The sequence below is a fragment of the Lepisosteus oculatus genome, chromosome 14 (assembly GCF_040954835.1).
Source record: "Lepisosteus oculatus isolate fLepOcu1 chromosome 14, fLepOcu1.hap2, whole genome shotgun sequence".
NCBI lineage: Eukaryota > Metazoa > Chordata > Actinopteri > Semionotiformes > Lepisosteidae > Lepisosteus > Lepisosteus oculatus.
In genome coordinates this window covers 20223245-20243044 of record NC_090709.1, presented here as the reverse complement: position 1 = coordinate 20243044, position 19800 = coordinate 20223245, and the positions used below count along the sequence as shown (strand labels likewise).

The 19800-nt window shown below is 39.8% G+C and overlaps 2 non-coding genes and 1 pseudogene across 2 annotated transcripts; all 3 read right to left on the bottom strand.

Annotated features, from left to right (window-relative positions):
- The window catches only part of LOC138242516 (zinc finger protein 271-like), a 681240-nt pseudogene that overhangs the window by 82595 nt on the left and 578845 nt on the right, over positions 1-19800 (bottom strand).
- trnak-uuu (transfer RNA lysine (anticodon UUU)) lies at positions 878-950 on the bottom strand. Its single transcript has one exon. It is a non-coding gene; the product is annotated as a tRNA-Lys (tRNA).
- On the bottom strand, positions 2028-2099 carry trnaa-ugc (transfer RNA alanine (anticodon UGC)). The gene has a single exon. It is a non-coding gene; the product is annotated as a tRNA-Ala (tRNA).

The following is a 19800-nucleotide window of genomic DNA, read 5'->3' as shown; positions in this document are numbered from 1 at the left end:
AGTTTGCCGTCACCCTGCGAGGGAGAAGAGCCATCAATCACCGAGGCAACCACTGAGACAGTTAACATTAAACACGTGAAATGCGAGATGTTGTGATTTTTTTCCCGCTTAAGGCTTCTATCGTTTCTACTCTAACGAGAAAGACCTCTTTATTAGAAGTGAGATTTTAACAAACGTCTCCAGGGTTAACTGCGACCTGAACGCAACGCCTAAGACCACCAGCCATCTTGCCTGTGGTACTTAGAGCAGCGCTCAATAAAAATGATCAGAACCCGAAAGCGCTTCTTATGCGGATCAGTATATTCCGATTCCACTGGTTCTGCAGAAGAAATAAGAAAAGCCAAACTCAAAGCACTGTGTTGCCATTACGGGTACTCTGCAGCTGCTTTAAGATCTACTCACACCGTGTTGCCATTAAGGCTACCTAGTTAAAAAAAAAACTTATCGTCACCTTTTTGAACGTGATTATTAGACACCCATTAAATCTCCACCGAGGTTTCTTGAGAGATCTTCAGCGAGCGAGTATTAAAAAACTACGTCGCTTCCAACCTCTGCTGTCACTGTAAACTCGGACGTGATGTTCTGCAGAGTTGCAGTGTGCCTTTCCTCTTGTATTCAAGAGTACTCACTGTGTGAGCTCCTCACTGCGTGTTCTGTACTCTACTGTGATTTAATTTATTACGTGGAGTAGAGTGACAAGATCTACTTGAACACTTTCGGTTTGTGAAATGAAACACTAAATACACTACTGTAAATACAAGTAAATACAAGTAATGGACAAGTAATGGACATTTAAAATAACCAAGTACAGCTAGAACAGTGAAAGATTAAAGACTATTTAGAATGACATTCACAATAGACTTAAGAACAGCACATCCGCCCGAACAGGGACTTGAACCCTGGGCCCTCAGATTAAAAGTCTGATGCTCTACCGACTGAGCTATCCGGGCTCTGAAAGAAAGTCGACACTGTCGGGATCCTCGCAAGTCACGTGTCTCTTGTTCCGAAGAGCAGTCATACCTGACCCGTCTGGAATGACCACTGACAGACTTTATCATGAAGCGACGGCACCACTCCCAGTAGAATGAGTGAGAAATACAGCATGACATGGGTAGTTAAGGGGCTCCCACAATCCATCTTTCCTCACATTACTGATTTTTTTCAATAGCATTTGGACCTTTTTTCACATTCAGATTTTTTTCTCATTTAATAAAATCTTTTAATCAACAACATTAAAAAGAAAACAAATGGAACATTTTTTGGAACAATAATTAAAAAAAAAATCTTTCAATGCCTTGGTTGCATACGTGTGCACACCCTTTATAAAGGGAGTTGCAACAGTGCTGAAATGTAAAGAGCATTTCTGTAGAGAAAACAGCATTTTTTCTGCCTTGATGTTAAGCTTAGGGAGCCTGTCTTTTAGAAATTCTATTTCTTCACACCCTGCACAGCCTCCCGACAGACTAACGAATATTTTTGGGAGAAATTGGCTCACACACCGGAAGACACTAACGTTTATTTACGTTAGAGTATATGAATAACAGTTTAACCGAAAAAGTTTGTAATTGTGATTTTGTTAAAATTTAATAAATCGTCTATCATCAGTAAGTAATTTTTTTATTTCATAAACTATAAGACAATTTAGAGAGTTTATAGGTCATAAACGTCGCTTATGTTCCTTTAACTCTAGCGTTCAGGATCCAAACCCAGGTGCGGACGGTTGTGTTTCTTGAATCTCTTGTAATCATCAAAAGTCGATGTGTAGTCCTTCAGTACTTTCTCGAGTTGTGCCATGGATATTTTATACGATCAATACTTGTCATGCTCTTTTGCATTTTCCTTAACTAAATTAGTTCAAATAATTTAGGATTTAACAGAACTAAATGTTCTGTTAAAACAGCAGCGCAACTGTGCAGCACGTCGAGTGTGCCTGCATTTAATTGTGTAAACCTGGCTCTCTCTGAACACGAGCAAAGAGTTCTCACTCAACAGAAGATTGCGATGTGAGTACTGTAATATAAAGCACCTGGAGATGCCAGGGATTGAACCCGGGACCTCATACATGCAAAGCATGCACTCTACCACTGAGCTACATCCCCGATGAAAAAGTTTATGGAACAGACTTAGAGATGTGCAAATGCTCACTGATCACACCACTCACGAAGAATGCCTGCAGTTTCCCACTTTCGCGTTTCTTCTACTACAGAGTAAATTCATAGGAATGAAAAAATAAGGAAGGAAAAATAATCGCATCGAAGCTTCAAGAGGCTGGGCACAAATTAATCTGTTATTTTTGCATCCAGTTACATGGGCGACGGTGGTTGATTCCCAGACGGGGGAGTGCTTTTTTTTCTACCTCCTTACTCGACTGTCCTTCAATTCTATTTTATTTGAAACCTATTTGCATCTTTTAAGTGCTCTTGATTAAACTATGCATAGAAATATAGCAGTACTGATGATTTAACGTAAAAGGGTGAAACAACGCCCCAACCACAGGAATGGTAACAGGAAGGATCGTGTTCTTATTTAATATGTCCTTTTGGGATGTCTTGTCAATGCACACAGGCGGTAGAGCTGAATAATTTACTTTTAGTTCTTTCTATACCAGGAAGAAAGGAGCAGACTTTAACTTTAAGAGGCAAAAATGACACCTTGTCAAAGCTAATATTTATTAAAATGACATCACAACAAAAGAGTGGAGCCTTGAGTGAATAAAGCCTTGAGTGGAGCCTTGAGCTTTCATTGGATGTCTGTGTCTCTATAACTTTGTAGGTGAGAGAGAGGATTGTGATAATTTGCAGGTGCTTCTCGGGAGTGCGTTGGTGGTACAGGCGCCTTCCAAATAATTGAGTCAGTTTTTTAATCCCAGCCAGTGCAAACCCAAATCTTTTCAAGATAATCTGTGGTCCGCTAACACATCTTTTGAAACACTACAACAGGTAACACCCCGTGTGAAACATCATGAGCATCTATTAAACCTCTCTACCTACCCGTTCCTCACAGAGACATGACGAGGGTCTAAAGGGACATTTTAGCATTCCGTACTTTCCTGTGCAGTCAGGCCAGTTCCACTTTAACTGCGCCCGACAACGGAGGTCGTTTTGAAAACTACGAGAGTAAAGGAAGAGTAAAGGATTGGAAGCTAGGGAGTTTCAGGTCTGTGTTTTTATTATAGGTTCTCAAATCTGAATACCTTTTCAAGAAGTATTTCAGAATCCCAGTCAAATCCAGTACGAATGCTGCATAGATCTGCATTGAACAATTAGTATACTGTTTGTCCGTTGAATCAAACACGCCTTATGAAGCATTTCTAAAACAGGAGAGATTGTTAGGGAATGCGTCTTCCTGTAAAAATAAAATGACTTCAAGGGCACTATAAGCAGAGGTGCTCTACAGAAGAACTATAGCCAGAGATGCCAAAGAGGTCGAGATTTCACCACGTGAGAGAAAGCATCTCAGAAAACGAAGTTGCGGTCATTTCCACGCCTCATAAAACCACTAGGTCAAACAACAAGAGCTGAAGAGCCGCTGTTGAGAGTAACACGGCCGAGCGCTCTAAGGAGCTGGCTTAAACCTCCAGCCTCTTCAGGAGCATCTGTTGGAGTCACACTGCTACAGTGTATCGCCTTGTTAAGTATCCCTTTTATTGTTGTTGCTACCTCCAGGCGATGTAAACCAGATTCAGAAAAAAAATAATTTGAACAACATTATTCCCACGTTTTTTCGAAGGTGCGGTGGCCAAGTGGTAAGGCGTCAGTCTCGTAAATCGACGATCGTTTTATCAAACCCCACCCGTGCCTATTTCGAAGTCTTCAAAAAAACTTGCAATGTAGGAGTCTCAATAGTAAGAGAACATAACTATCGCCAGTGATTAGTATCCGTGCATATCCTGCCTTGTTTTTTAGTCGACAAAGCTTGTCTCTCTTCACACCCATCTTCTGAATGATCGCCTCAGCATTGGGAAGGAACGTGCGCTTGGTACAGCCCCTGACTCCATGGTCTGATCACAAACAGATCTGGTGAGCTGTCAGTCCAGGTTGGAAGTAACGTTCGAAAGCACTAAAAATCTGACTTAGGAACGAGAAGACCGTGTTTTTTTAAACGAGTAAACGATAAAATAATATATTGCCTGCAAGACTATGTCAAGTTCAAGTTCAAGTTTATTGTCATTATACTCATACGCAGGTATAAGGTATAACGAAATGCTATTTAGCTAGCTCTCGGACATAAGTAGTACAAAGAAAAAAAACACAACAACAATACAATTGTATAACAAAAGAAAGACAGAGACAACAGCCGATGTGCAAAAAACAACAACAGGCAGTGTGCAAAACAACAAAAAGGTAACAGGTTATGTGCAAAAACACGCATCAAAAGAATGAAATAAAGGGATAGAAATGATGGGGAGTGAGCTTTTGACATGTATGGTAGAGGTAAATGTTCAATGTGTGTTTGGGTTTTTGGTAAGAAAGAAGCAATCAGCACACATTTTTTTTCAGGACAGTCGAGCAGTTTAAAACAGCAAATTCACAACTTCGTGTCTTTTAAGCTTTGTGTTTCACTCTCCAAATAGACGCACGGGTTCAAATCCCACTCCCGACAATCAGGCGTTTTACCCTGTCTTTTTTACCTGCCTTTACACTGTTTCAGTCTTGTTGTGCTCGCTGACAATCACAGTACGAGGAAAACGGAGAAACTGCTTAGCAAAAACATAACGGACAGAAAAAAGCTTTGTAAACACGTGAATGTGATTAGCAGCAGTAAGGTATGCATTCAAATGTTTAAGGCAGATTTATAAAAGCAGCAGAAGAAAGGTGCAGCCTTTGTGAGAATTCGCGGGGTTTTATGCTGCTTGGACTTCTTTCAAGCCTATGAATTGACCCCCGTTTTATTTTCATTTTCAAACTTCAGAACCGAATAACAAAAAGGTTTCATGTGTGACAGCATTCCGTTGCAAATACCGTTTCCACGATGTATTCAGCGACGGGAATGAAATGTTTTAGTGCTGGCTCAAATGCGAGGAATTTCAGAAAAACCTGGAAAAGCAACGCCTGCAGTAAATGACAAATCTAAAGTGTGTAGTCAGCATGAACAGAACAACGCAATGCTCTGTAAAAACGATCTGAAGCCGCAATTACTCTTTTATCTCGGGCAGTTCATTCCGATACGATGTTTCCGCAGAATAAATGAAATGCCGAACTCCAAACATGTTGTTGTCATTATTGTTACTCCTGCTGCTGTAGTTTTAAGCTTTAATCAGTGGGTATGTAATGTTGTAAAGGGGCTGGACTACTTTGTTCAGTCCAAATTCCACTATGTGAATTTATGCTTTTTTAATATAAGCATTAACAATACAATGCGTGCTCAAAAACCGTTACTTATAAGCTTAAGAAGCGGCAGTGTTTTGACAAAGTGTGGTATTCGAACAGAAAATGCTGAAGTGTTTAATACTTGCTTGTGAGCAGATCTCCCTCGATTTAGACAAACTCTTGTTCGGCCGATGATTTCAGATCAAAATCTGAATCAAGTGGAAAGAAAGCTGAATTACGCTGGGTACTGGGTATCACTGTTACGCCATCAGGTCATGCTAGGAGGATTGGGGGGATGAAATTGACACAGAGGGACCCAATGTGGGGGCTGAACCCACAGTTCTGAGATTAAGAGATTCTTGCTCTATGGACTGCGCCTATATAACTCTTGTGCTCCAGCAGTAATGTTTCTGGGTGTGGATGAACATGACATAATAGACTGACAGCAGGAACACGTGGCCCACAGGCAGTGACAGTATCGCTATATTTGGTTGCAGTATATTGTGTTGAGAGCAGCAATAACTTTCCTGCAGAGATGGGAGTGCCTTTAATAAAGCTCTTTCAATCAGACAGAATAACAGGAACTGACCTAAAGTTTCGGCTGTGGATCCATCTCCACATGGGGGAAAGAGACAGTAAAATAGCGATGAAGAAACAGAAAGATTTGTGCTCGCTGCAAAGTAGGAAAGAGGTGGTCAGACACATAAAACAGCTTGGTGATAATTTGCAGCGACAGTTTTATGTTATTTAGTACACGGATTTCTCTTCATGTTCCTTAAGATGTGTAATTTGTATGTTGGTTGTATGAGAACAGTTTCTTCTCAAGTCCTGTCAATTGACAGTGGAGAGCTAGCTGGTGCACATCTTCAAGAAGACTCTCTTTAAGGCAATTACAATTTTCTCGAACAAATCTGTGTCATATATTTTTTAAATAGTTTAGCTAATGAGCAACGAGAGTATAAATGAATTCTCCCAACCTCCATTCGAAGATAAAACTCCATGTGCGAGTCTAAGTTTCCTTGAAGCTACTGATGTTCGTCATTATTGGACATTCCCGGTGATATTGACTAAGGAGCTCAATTTTGACGTGTCGTAGTTCAACATGTGCAAAACACTCGTATCCCCTGCAAATATCGGCAAGGTCAGTGATATTCTCAACAATTTGTGCCATTGCAATTCGTGCAATTCGTGCCATACTTTTTCGAAATGTATTCTGACATGCCAGGATCAGAGGGTCATATTTAAAGAAACTGGTGCATTAAAATTTCTTGTACTTCAGGATTTTGATAGTCTGTTACATTGTCTTTCACACGGCGGTGTCAGAACTGTGAGACATTTTCATAATCGGGGGAAGGCTGTAGCAATAAGCAGAAAGTGCAATCACCTTTTCCCAGTGTAAGTCCGTGTTGTGGTGAGTTTTTAAAATTGGTTTGCGATTTTCTGAAATATATTCCATACAAAAATATAATTTGGACAGTCGCTATTTGGATATTCCCTTTCAGTGAAGATGTCTACAGTATTCCAGCCGGATTAGTACTGATTGAAGAGAGCCATCTACAGGCGAAAAGTGACATAACATCACAGCAGCACCATTTAAGGTGGAACGAAAAACACGCATAAGAAGCTGGTGAATAAGAAGCTACTGTAACTTCAGCCTCGTAGCAGACCCTGGTAGGCACGCTCAAAATAATCGTCTTTCCCAGTACTTCAGAGTCATATTTAGATCGCTTTACTGTAATTTTATTTGATTGATGGGAGATGTGAAGCCATCGAGCCTGTACTGCGCTTTCACATTGAAATTGAAGCCATTTCTCCTGCTTTCTCTCAGTGTCCGGGCTGCAATTGCGTGTAAAGGAGGCGACTTGAAAATGAAACGTGTAATCACATTACAGAGGGTCTTCACGACGGGGTGCGTCAGCTAGTTCTCCATTATTGTCAGTTTACTGGACTTCTGAAGAAACCTATCTACAACGAAGATACAAACTGCACAGTTCAAGGCACATGAAGAGAAATCTGTTTGCTGATTGACTCAAAAAATGTCGATACAAATAATCTGCCAGGCTGATTTACTTGTCCGACCACCTCCCTCCGTCCCCCTTTGCTGTTAGCACAATTCTTTCAGTTTCTTTTCTTGTATTTTCCTTGCTATTTTAGTGTTCCCCATGTATAGATGGATCCACAACCGAAACCGTTTTCACCCTGTGTTTCTGCACACCTTGCACAGCTCCAGTGGTGCAATTGGTCAGCACGCGGTACTTATACAACAGTGCACAGCGGAGTTATACCGAGGTTGTGAGTTTAAGCCTCACCTAGTGTCTTTAGCTACTGAAAGCAACTGTTAAGTTTAGATACTATCAGGTATCTGATGAAGATAAATTAACATCAAACGAAGAAGTAAAGGTTTACTTCGAGTCACAATCAAATTAGGCTCCGCAGCTGAAACATTGTGTTTCCTTCTCTTTTCAGCATGGAATAAACCTTGACTTTTTCCTTTGAAGCCCATGCATGCTGACGCAGCTCCCTACTTAAATTACCATCAGCTGTGTATCTCCAGCTGACCTGTACACAAATATATGAGAGAGGTCTACTGAGACGAGAGGAGCACTGAGGACTTGAAAAAGCTCTCGCATTAGACTCTGTGTTTTTGTTGTTCCCCAGATTTGTTTTTAATGTTCTTTTTTCTTTTGAAATTGTTGCGTTTGTTTTTTTTTCGTAGTTGTTAGACAACTACCGGGATTTACCTAGGTTCCTGGAAGACTTCTTGTTTTGTGTTTGTTGTATTTTCGGGTTACAACAATTGTTTTTTTCTATTGATAGGACCCCACGCATTACTATGGGAGTAGTTAACATTAGTTCTTACATTGTACAGTACCTGAAATTACCACATAAACTACTACTCTGTTTCCATTTTTTTGACAGGCACAAGTGAAGTTTGTTTTTCCTTGCTGCTGATTGGTAGCTACAATGGGTCAATTGCAATAAACTTATATTCAATAAACTCCGCTGAAATTTGTCAGCAACTCTGTACTAAACCTGTTCTCAATTGCAACAAACCTAAAATAACAGCTGCTGCCCGTTAGATGTTACTGCATTAGGAGTCTAGCTTAAACCACCTCTTCATAGGTTTTAAGCAACTCAGTAGCGGACTAAGCAGAACAATTGATCACATCAGAACTGTCTTGTAATGGAAATAATGTACTCATTAAGTAACAAGGTTATGCACCACTTGCTTGAAAATTATTATTATATTTAACGACAAAAATTTGCAGACACCACAAATATTTATATATATAAATATTAACACGTATTTATTAATAAAAGTGTTATTTATTAATAATTAACTTCCATGTATATCTTTATTAGTAGCTGTATTACAAGTAATGCATAAGTCTTTATTATAGTTAGTTTTCAGTTATCCTGGGGAGGGAAGAGAATGGAAATTAAGGAAATAAAAATTTAAAGGGCTTTTAAGTCTTCAATGTGTTCTGTCATAGCTGTGTGTTGTCATATCTGGGTGTTAATTTAGTATATTTGTTGTATTATTTATTGTGATTTGACACTAAACTTGTTTTTCTCAGGAGAAAGCAGTAATATTTTTTTTTTAGTTTTTTGAGGGTACAGAAAATTGTATTGTACGGCCAAATGTAAGGTTACATTAAGAAACCCTTATTGTTACCTTTTGCAACGTTATTTATTTAAGACGGTTCTTCAGAATAGTGTCCCTTACGTATCTGTGACTGTGGTCCCACAATAACGGTGCTGAAATAGCCGGAATGTGTGGGAAGAAGATGGAGATGGAACAGGAGGCTTATTCAGTCGATAGAAAGGTTGTGTAGGACTGAACACACTACGGTTATGGTACTGGGTTTAAGAGCATTACGATCCTACAGTCTCCTGATCCATAATCAGATGCGTTATCCAGTGTACCACTGGCCCTTGTACCGCATTCCTCAATTGCACCACTGTGAGCTTGTGCCGCTACAATAATAAATCGCCCCAGTCCAAATTTTCTCAATTAGGTGTACGTTTTCTATGTGTATTTAGTTAAACAGTCTTTCATTTTGTCTGTTTTAAAAATTGCATCTCTTTAAAACAGACAAACGAGTTTATGTGTCGCGCTGAAATTCACACATGAGGGAATTCAAACGAAAGAAATCACAGAAAAGATATCGCGCTTAAAAAGAAATCCAGAGTGGAGATGCTGGTGATAGAAAACGATGCATGAGATGCTTTACCTCTGAACTAAACTCGGCTCTTTAATTGTGTTAGGAAGAGTGAATAGCCAACAGTTTACATTTTAAAAATCAAAGCAAGACAATGAGACACGAAGAGAATTCGGAACACGAGCCTCTCCTTCATTGTTTAATGAGCTTTTAATGAACGCCTAAGTGAAAGACAAATTCACTATTTTCACTTTGTGATTAAAAAACACTTTTATCACGTTAAGCACTCCTGATGGTGTCGAATAGTTCTCTTTTCTACCCTCATCATTTGAGGATCCCCAGCTAAAATATCTTTTTAAACTACAACAAAATTGCAATATTTTGAATACTATTTAAGTTTACATAGTCACATTCCCGTGATATTGACTTAGGCGCTCAATTATTAACTTCTTGTAGTTTGACTTGTGCCAAAAGTTTGAAATCTCTGCAACTATCAGGATGCTTAAGGACATCCAAAGAAACCCCATCACATTTAGGGGAGACGGTGTTGAGGTCGGATTAATTTGAAATGCGTCTCTGGGGACTTTTGATTTACCAACGTTATGTTTAACTGAAGGATACGGTGACTGACTGTGCCATAGAAACTAACGCACATCACCTTTCTTCTACATTCACAGGTTTTTGGCTAAAGACAAAAAAATCTTTTTCGTTTCCTTGCCAGCTGGCAGTAATTCCTCTGCACTGACAAAACAGATGAGTATTTTATCTTTTGCAATTTGTATGGATTTTTTTAAAAACAAGTTGCTCCAAAAATTAAATGAACACTTCCATTAAATTTAATGTAGAAGCATGTTGCTGTCCATAATGATAAACTGTGTGGCAAGACAGGCACCACTGGGACTCAACCCCAGGATCTCCTGTTTACTAGGCAGGCGCTTTAACCAACTAAGCCACAGCATTCTCGCATCCTAGTGTTAATCCTGCATCAGCAGGGTCAGCTTGTCGGCACGCCCGTCTCCATTTGGTGGTTTGAGCTGACGTTGCCATGACGTTGCCATTAAATGCGACCGAGAATACTCCAACCAGAGAACTAAGCCATGGCATTGGCATCAGATATCCCTTTTACAGCCACTTGGACACATCTCAATTGCTCTGAGACACCTGCATTCAGTGTGCGCTGAGCCTGCTCGCTGAGCAAGTGACGAGAAATGGCTTATGTCAAAGGAGTTCAATATGCTTTTTATGTTCAATGGGCTGTCCACTACAGCTAACACTGAAGCGCAGCACAGGCTCTGTGGTTTGACATCTCGCAAGGTAAATGTTGAAATTGTAGGTGGAAGAGGAAAATTACCCTTGAGTATGGGGAAAGAGGCCAACTCATGTCCGGAGGGGGATAAAGTGTGTATGGAGGTGGCCTAGTGGTTAAAGCACTCTTCTCTTAGTACATGATACTCTACACAAGTAGGTTTGAACCCCATCCTCCTCGAGGAAGGGCTTTGACACATTTTGACCTTTTTAAACTTGGTGTGCTTTCGTTTCGTTTCTTCGCTCCTGTACTACAGCAATAATATTTCTATAGGTGTATGATCATGGTAGGCTGACAGCAGGAACATGTGGCCCACAAACAGTGACAATATCAGAGGTGTCTGCAGTGTGTTGGTTTGTGAGCAATGATAAAATAACTTGACATGGAAGCAGGTGTGCCTGCATTAATACAGCTCCATTGAGAGGAAAAAGTAACACAAGAACCAACTTAAATTCAACAGCACGTTTCTGCAGCTGAAAACGGAACCTACTCCACGTGATGATTGAGCTCACAACCTTGGTATGACTCCACTACAAAAGCACCACAACCTGACCAATTGTGCTACTGGAGCAGCACAGCACAGTAGCACATTTTCCTCAGTGCACTCAAACAGTGCTTCTTCCCTAGCCTACCAGCTTCAAGACTTTTTTAAATCGATCAAAGATTCATTGGAAAAGGTTTGTCGATGGGTCAGGTGGGAATCACACCCGGATTCACTGCTTGCAAGGCAGCTATGTTCATCATTATACCCAGGACTGGCGCCAGGGGAATGATCTGTAGGGGGGGGTCTGAAATCCTGAGGGGGGCAGTGATATTTTGGTTTAAACGGAGCCGTTGCAACCATCCAAGTGAATTCTCGTAAGCATGCCACTGATTAGTATTTCATGTTAGAAGATAACGACAAGCAATCTGGTATTTAGTGATAAAGAACAGTTCCACGTTCATCAGAACTCACATGATTATTTTTGCCTGGAGCATCAACCATATGTGTTCATTTTTTCAACAACATCAACGGTAACGAGGATCTGAATCATTAAGAAATCATTGTAAAACCAACAGAAAGTACAAACTTCTATAACTACAGTCCTAGTTATATAACGATTGTAAGTATAAGGATAAACTACTGCAAGCCATTGGTCCACCTGAGCAAATAAGGTCATAATAATGTTGACACCCCAAAACATAGACACTATGTAACGTGCTGTTCCTGGATGGATAGCCCCCTGCACATCAAACAGTCTGATGTAGTAACTGTGAATTCGGGGTTAGTATAGTTATCTGACCATTGACAAAGTACAACTATTTTTTACGGCTCAAGTTCAGTAAGTGAAAGTGTTCAAAAACTTTTTATCCAAACCTTTTATCCAAAACTGAGGGGGGTGGAACTGTTCAGTTGAGGGGGCGATTTTGACATGCCAGTAATATTTTCACAAAACGTCCAAGAGTTACGAAAACACTTACTTTATGTATAAAGTACATTGTGTACACACTGTAAGTTCACAACGCGAGAAATACTGCTCAATATGGGATCCTGTCCAGGAATATCAGGGCTGTAAGGGGGTCAGATCTATAGATGTAGTAAACACATTAGTGGAGACAGTGTGTCTGTTCTCTGTATGAGAGCCGGACAGGAAGAATAATCTGTGGTCTGGGAAGAAGAGACCCTTGTTGGAAGAGCGACGCTTCTCACAGGAGAGAATGAAAAAAAAATCTTTTTCAGGGACGCTGATTTTTCTCCTTGGGGGAATTAAAAGCACTTACGGGGAGTGACCTTGTGGTGCAACGGTAGTGCATCTGATACCACATCAGAAGGTTGTGTGTTCAAATCATGTCGAGATTGGCTGATGTATGTTCAGGTTCAGCTGGTGCCGAACCCGGAAATTATACCATGCAGTTTGGTTTTATCTGTACACCACATAGATAATCTAAATGAAATAACAGAGCAGTACAGAACACGCATTCAGGAAATTACACAGCAAGTCATTTTGAACACGACAAGAGAAAGGGCACACTACACATCCGTGAAACATCACGTCCGACTTTAGAGACAGTTACATCACAGAATGGAAGTTTCAGGCCCCTTTTTCATTACAGGTTCAAACTAACCTGAAAGTTACAGAGTTTTAGGTCACTTTTGTATTAAAAAGTGTCTGAAGCCTGTAAATATAATTTGCCCTTTTTTAAATTGTGGATGAAATCCAATCCCATGTACCAAGACCTTACAGTATATTCATGTTAATTAAAATGCTATTGGACATTAGCTGGTGCTTTTTGTAACGATTTGCTATTTCATGCTGGAAAGAAGGAAACCTGACCAACGTTTGCTTTCAGGTGCGGTTCATTCACATAATGGACATCTATTTCTGAGTAGCCTGATTTAAAAACACACGAACCCGGTAGAAGTCGAACCTACAATCTCATGATGCAAAATCAGACGCGTTATCCATTAAACCACTGGCCAATCATGTAACTGAATTGCACCATGGTAAGTTCAGCGCTGCAACTAGTAATACACCATCCCATCTAAAATTTCTAAGTGAGAAACGTGTTTTCTACATTTTTATCAGTTTTAAAATATCATCTCTTTAATACAGACAAAGGGTTTGTGTGTCACTTTGAAATTCTGATTGATTTAGAATTCAAAGAAAAAGATGTTTTCTTGAACAACGCAGTGAAATTATGACATCTTTCACTCTACTTCTCTCTTGTAGTAAAGCAGACCTTGCAGTGTGAGCATTTACTCCAGTAAATTAGGTCATGTATCATGTTAAATCACTTCTTCAAAACAAAACATTTCCTGGTGCAGGTTTTCTCCATGAAAAAAAATACATTTTTCCCTTACATGATTTCTCGTTTTTTTTTTCCATCAGAGTACAGAAAGAAGAAAAAAGGGAAAAGCAGTGTCGCAAAAAAACTCCATCGCCCTTGGGAGATGTCAAGCTCATCGGATATGAAAAGTGCCCAATAAAAGCAATTTCTCTTCATTTATCTTAGCTTCAGGGCTGCTATTGTGTGTAGAGGAGGCAACTTGCTCAGCCAGCAGACTCAGCGCTTACTGAATACAGGTATGTTTTGAGTGTCATGCTGATCGTCTTATAAATGCAAAAGAAACTTTTAAAGCTGATAAAGTAATTTGCATGTGGCTACAACATCCCTGGAAGAGAGATTTTATCAGTTGCACATAATCGATATTTTTTACTTTTTGTTCAGCACTGGAAATCTATTTTTTTAAGTTTTCTTAAGAAGATCTCATGAAGTATTGCCAGGACCTACCTTTAGCACTCAATAGCGATATTAATGGAGTAGAAATGTAAGATAAATTGATGATCTGAGCTAAAATAGTCCTTACGCGCCTCCTGTAACAGTGTTCGTATTCATAGCAAGTAATATTCTTTTTCAACCCCAAACGTTGCTATTGCATTAAGCTTTGTGTGACCATTGGAGGTTTCGGTAGCTTCTGGAGAGCGCACTTTTCCAAACTGGAACCTATAAGAACATTATTCAAGGTACACCATGTCCAAGAATCGTTCATCGGGACTAGGATTAATATCAATGGAAAGTACTTCAAGATTTAACTGAAATATTAAAAGAGTAGGAAAGCATTTAAAATAGAAAAAATCAGTTCAGATGATATTTAATTTTTGAGAAATGGGCACATACTGTACATCAGCTCAGTGAGCAGTGCGAGGTGCTCTCCTGGAGATGATGATAAATTAGTTAAAATCATGTGATAGAAACAGCCAGCACAAATGGCTGTGTTTGTGATTATGTCACTTCTCTACTATAGCAGCGTTGATAAAAGACCCTCTGAAAGCAGTAAAGCACTGCACAACTGAATTCGTTGCTATTTGGAGAAATCCACAAACTCGTGTTTTTCATGTGCTTTAAAAGACAGCCATACTCACCGACAAAATAACGACACTGCAGCTGATTTTTTCCGAAGCACAGTTGACCTTTCTGAGCCAAATGATGAAGCTCACCCAGTGAATACTATAGCAGAAGGTGGAGGAAAGTGCAACTTTGTAACTACTGCAACCACAGGGACAACTGCAAGAAGCAGAATCAACTTCCCATCGAATGGTGTTGTTGTCTGAGGTACGCAATGTGAACGTGTGCAGAGAATCCCACAATCTCTTCAAAACTTGGACAAAGTATTTCTGATGGAGTGCTGTGCGCAAAGATTGAATAAGCTTTGCTCCTGCCGATGATTCTGCGTGAAAAAGCACAGCATTCAAGTTTCACAGAAAAATGCACCATGCCTACAAAACCAATTTAAAAAACAATTGCGGCACACTACGATTCACACTGACTCAAAAGTGATCACGGCAGATGTTGTTCCCTGCATAATGCTGAAGGGACCAAAGAGCATTGCTGTTGGGAACACAAAATGAGGCTTTTTTATGCCTTGATGTTAAGCTGACAAAGACTATCTTGAAACACCTAGTTCAGTCTCTCGACAGACTGTCAAGCAAAGCTTTTACCCATTGAACTCGCAATAGAAGGAAGGTCTTAACCCACCAACACTTAGCAGCGGCAAGATTCAAACCTAACCCAGCGAAGAAAATGGAGCACAAACCCAGCACTTAGACCACCCAGCCACACTCCCAACACCTTACTCTTTTGGAGAACGTCGGGTGGGTTCAGCTCTTGTTGTGCGATGCTTGGAAATGACTGCACCTTCGTTTTCCGAGATGTTTCCTATCACTTCTTTGTCAGCTCTGAATATAGTGCTTCTTTGGAGCAGGCTTCAGACCTTTTATTTTATTTATAAAGGAGGGCGCATTCAGAAACGTGTAATTCCTGTTTTAGAAATACTTTGGGCGGTGTGTTTTATATAACGCACAAACAGTATTCTGATTGTATACTGTAGACCTGTGTAGCAATCATACTGGACGTGACTGGGATTCTGAAATGTTTCTTGAAAAGGTATTCAGGGCTGCTTGAATCTATAATAAAAAAGTGACCCGAAACTTCCTACCTTCCAATCACTGATGTAGCTCTCCCTAAACCTGTATGTGATGTTTTGCAGATGTGCAATGTGCCTTTACTCCTGTATTAAAACTGACCTCTGTTGTTGGGCGGAGTTGAAGGAGAACTAACTGCACAGAAAAAGTATGTAACAATAAAATGTTTCTACACTTCAAAATGTCCCTTTAAATCCCTGCTCACACACGTCGGTGTGGGGAGCGGGCAGGTAGAGAGCTTTTACAGATGCTCATGATGTTTCTCATGGGGTGTTACCTGCAGTAGCATCTCTCTCCACGCCTTTGGAAAGAAAAGAGTGGCTCCAGTGCAAGGTATGGTCAGAACAGCTGGTCTGATTGTCTTAGAAAACAAGAAATTAAAATCAACAGGGAAATTGAACAATACAGAAATCAGTGCAGTATACAATAGGAAGCAATCAAACAAAATGCTCAGCAAAAATCGTAGTTGAGTAAATTGGTGGAAAAAAAATATTTGTAAGCAAAGGAGAGCCCGCGCTGCGCGTGAAACACATCAATCGTTCAGCATTTCTGAAACATTTCATTGAATTGACAAAGAAGAGCCTTTAATGAACTATTCTTTACCCCTCTGTTCCTACTGTATTTAATACCACCATCTATTGTCTCCTCTAACTGTGTATTCTCATCCTGCTTATCTTGTGTATTTTTTAACTTTATTGGTTTCATTCTGTAAAGCGCTTTGGAAAGCCACCTTTAAAGGCACTATATAATGTAAAGATTATTATTATTATGATTAATAATAATGAACAGTGCATTTAACACTGAGCACATGCGGTCCTTCTTTGCAAAGGATTGCAAAGGTTGGGAATTAGCCTTTCACTCGTGTTGTTGAAGATCGTATCCTGGCTTTGTTGCAGGAAATGTCTGGATGCCATCACCGGATCAAGGAGAGGATCAGGGTTTTGGGAAGTCTTTTTGATGCCTGACACTGTGTGTTGTAACGGGTGTCATTCTGGACCTAATCAACAGAGAACACTGTTGAAATCGCTGAACTGCCTAGCGGACACTTTGTCGCCTTCTTCTGAACTGTATTTAATGCGATTCTCTGAAAACGTGGCACGTTATATCTGCTACCTTTATGGAGGGCACACTCATAAGAATCATAGATTCGATCACAAGCATCTAAAAATGAGCATGAGAAAATGACATCACGCTATAAGGCTGAATGGCACAAATTCTCCTGTTACTTCTGCAGCAAATGTGGGTTTTTTGCTTCTTAACACTGAGATAGTTGGAGATATTTGGCAGCAGTGGGATTCCAACTCACACCCCCAAAGAGACTAGAGCTTTAATCCAGCTCTAAATTAAAAACTGGGTGACTTGTAAGGGCTGGTAGGAGAGGAAAGGTATAAATGCTTCTTTTTTGGACAAAGTCTTTATCTTTACTAAAAGAAGGAAAGAAATATTTGATTATTATTTTTTCACCAGTTGTTTTGATCAAATTATTGTAACGCAGTGCCATATTAAGGTATAATATGTACATGAACGTCATGTCTGAGTCGATGATGGCAGCTGAGTATCACTGGAGGACAGTTCATCATGAGTGGGTAAGCCTGCATAATGAGGGAGAAGAGATCGGCCTCTCTGATGCAGTGTCCAGTGACACTAACCTTCTGTCCTACTGTTCTCTACTTATGTAGAGGGTGAATGTTTATTTAGGTGAATGTTAGGTTTCATTCTTGTAAAATATTTCCGAGCACTTTTTTTGTTGCTGAAAATTAATCTTGTGCATTTGAATTAATTCCGATATTGTCACCTAATTCTATACATTGTTTCATCAGACTAGAACATTTAGAGGAGCTCAATTGCATTTATGAATTGCATAGTGATATTATTTCTTTCCGTTTAAATACTTCAGTCAAAAATGTAGAGAAGGTGCTCCTGTTTTCACCATTATAAGAACTGTGATGCACCAGTAATATTTACTCTCACAAAAGTATTGTAATTGTATTGTTCTGTTCTGTAACAATCTTGAGTGACACAAACCTTCTGTTTTACTGCACTACACTTCTCCAGAGGCCAGTTCAGCACACAAGGATCCTCAGTCAAACAAACACTGCAATCGCTTGATAAACGCCATTTCTCATCCTTTCTCTTAGTGTCGGTGCTACTATTGTATGCAAAGGAGGCGACTTGACAATGAAATCTTAAAGAGAGTCTTCATGAAGGTGTGCGTCGGCAAGCTGGGCAATTGACTGGGCTTGTGAAGAAACCAATCTCATTCAACAACCATACAAATTGCACAGCTTAAGGCACATGAAACGAAATCTGTGAGCTGATTGACACAAAACAATGTCACTTCACATTATTTGCAAAGTTGTTTTGCTTGTCTGACCACCTCTTCCTACTTCACAGTGAGCACATATATTTCAGTTTCTTTTCCCCATGTGGAGATGTATCCACTGCCAAAACTGCTGTCTGATTATTTAAATTATCTGTAAAACTGTTACATGACTTCATCTAATTGTAAATTTATAAGACGGTCTATGAGACATTTGTTAGAGTAGCTGAATCCCAGGGCTCGTATGGAATCACACACAGACGGGTCTTCTGTGTGATCTGAGTCCCACTGCCCAGAGCTACAGACTGGTCAAATGGTCACTATTGTAGACACGACCATCGGACCATCGGCTACAAATAATCAATATACTGATCATAGTGTCACTACTGGTGTTTATTACATAAATACTATATATAAATAATAAGATAATTCCACACTCATATGTGTTATAAAACATTTATAAACATTTTGGGAGGCTGACATACAGTAAAGAAAGTAATACTGAAGGGCTGGAAGTCCTGGAAAGCGTTAATAGAACCTTCTTGCTTTCAACCTGGAACAGAGCCCACAACTGCCAGATCAGTGACCCCTGAGCCCAGTTCACAGAGAGGAGAACCAGGAGGTCTTTTATGTCTCTAAGAGGGCTGGGAGGAAGGATAAAAGGGGGAAATGTGACATGAGTCCAGGCTGTTCTGTCTGATATTGTTCATGTAGCAGCACTGATTGTCTGAATATCTTCTAGTTCTGGATTGTGAGGATAGAGAGCAGTACGGAGTTGAGATCCTGTCTGAGTGTGAGTCTGAGCTGTGAATCTGACTGAGAAGAGAATAATGATTTTTTATTCTGCCTGAGAATTTTTCCTGAGAATTTTTCTTCTTTTCCAAGTGGTGTTACATCCCCTTCAGATACTCTACACAGACTGCCAGAGAGAAGAGGAGCGAGAGATGGACAGATAAGAGCACACACAGCAAGAGACACATACGTCTTGATTTACTTTGAAGCAAGTGTTCATTTCTTTTCTGGAACAATTTGTTTCTGAACTTCAAGAAATTCATACAACTTCTGAAAGATAAAATACAAATCTTGCTTCTCAGGACAGAAGAAATGCTTCCAAAAAATGCCAGTGATTTTTTCTCCTTTTAACGAAAAGTGGAGAAAAACAACAGCAGTGCAACTCCGTCGGCTTGATTTAGCTTAATACAAGTATTCACTTCCTTTTCTGTAGATTACAGCCTGCGAAAGATGAAATGAACTTCTTGGTTACTCCTGGTCAGTGCAGAAGAAATACTGCCAGCTGGCAAGAAAATGACAGTATTTTATTTTCTTTTACTACAAACATGTGAGTTGTGAAAAGCAACGGGAATGTGTCCCTGTGCAGCTGTTAAACAAAGGGCTGGTGGGTCAAACGTACTCAGGGACGTGCTTCAGATTGTGATGATGTAAACAAAATCTCCGCTAAAAATCGAAGGGATTTCTTCGCAAACCCTCTTGAATGTGGCAGGAAATCTTCGTGTTTTACTCGTGTGCAACTACAACAAGTAAACAAATAAGTACCTAAGTCAATGTCCAAGAAAACCATCTTCACGTGTGGAATTTTTCTTTAACTGGCTGTTGGGAGAATTCATTTATACACCCGTTGTATCCTTAGCAAAAATATTTTAAAATTAGAACACAGATTTGTTGGAGAACTTGACAATCCTTGACAATCATTATTAAATGAGCATTATACAAATGTGCG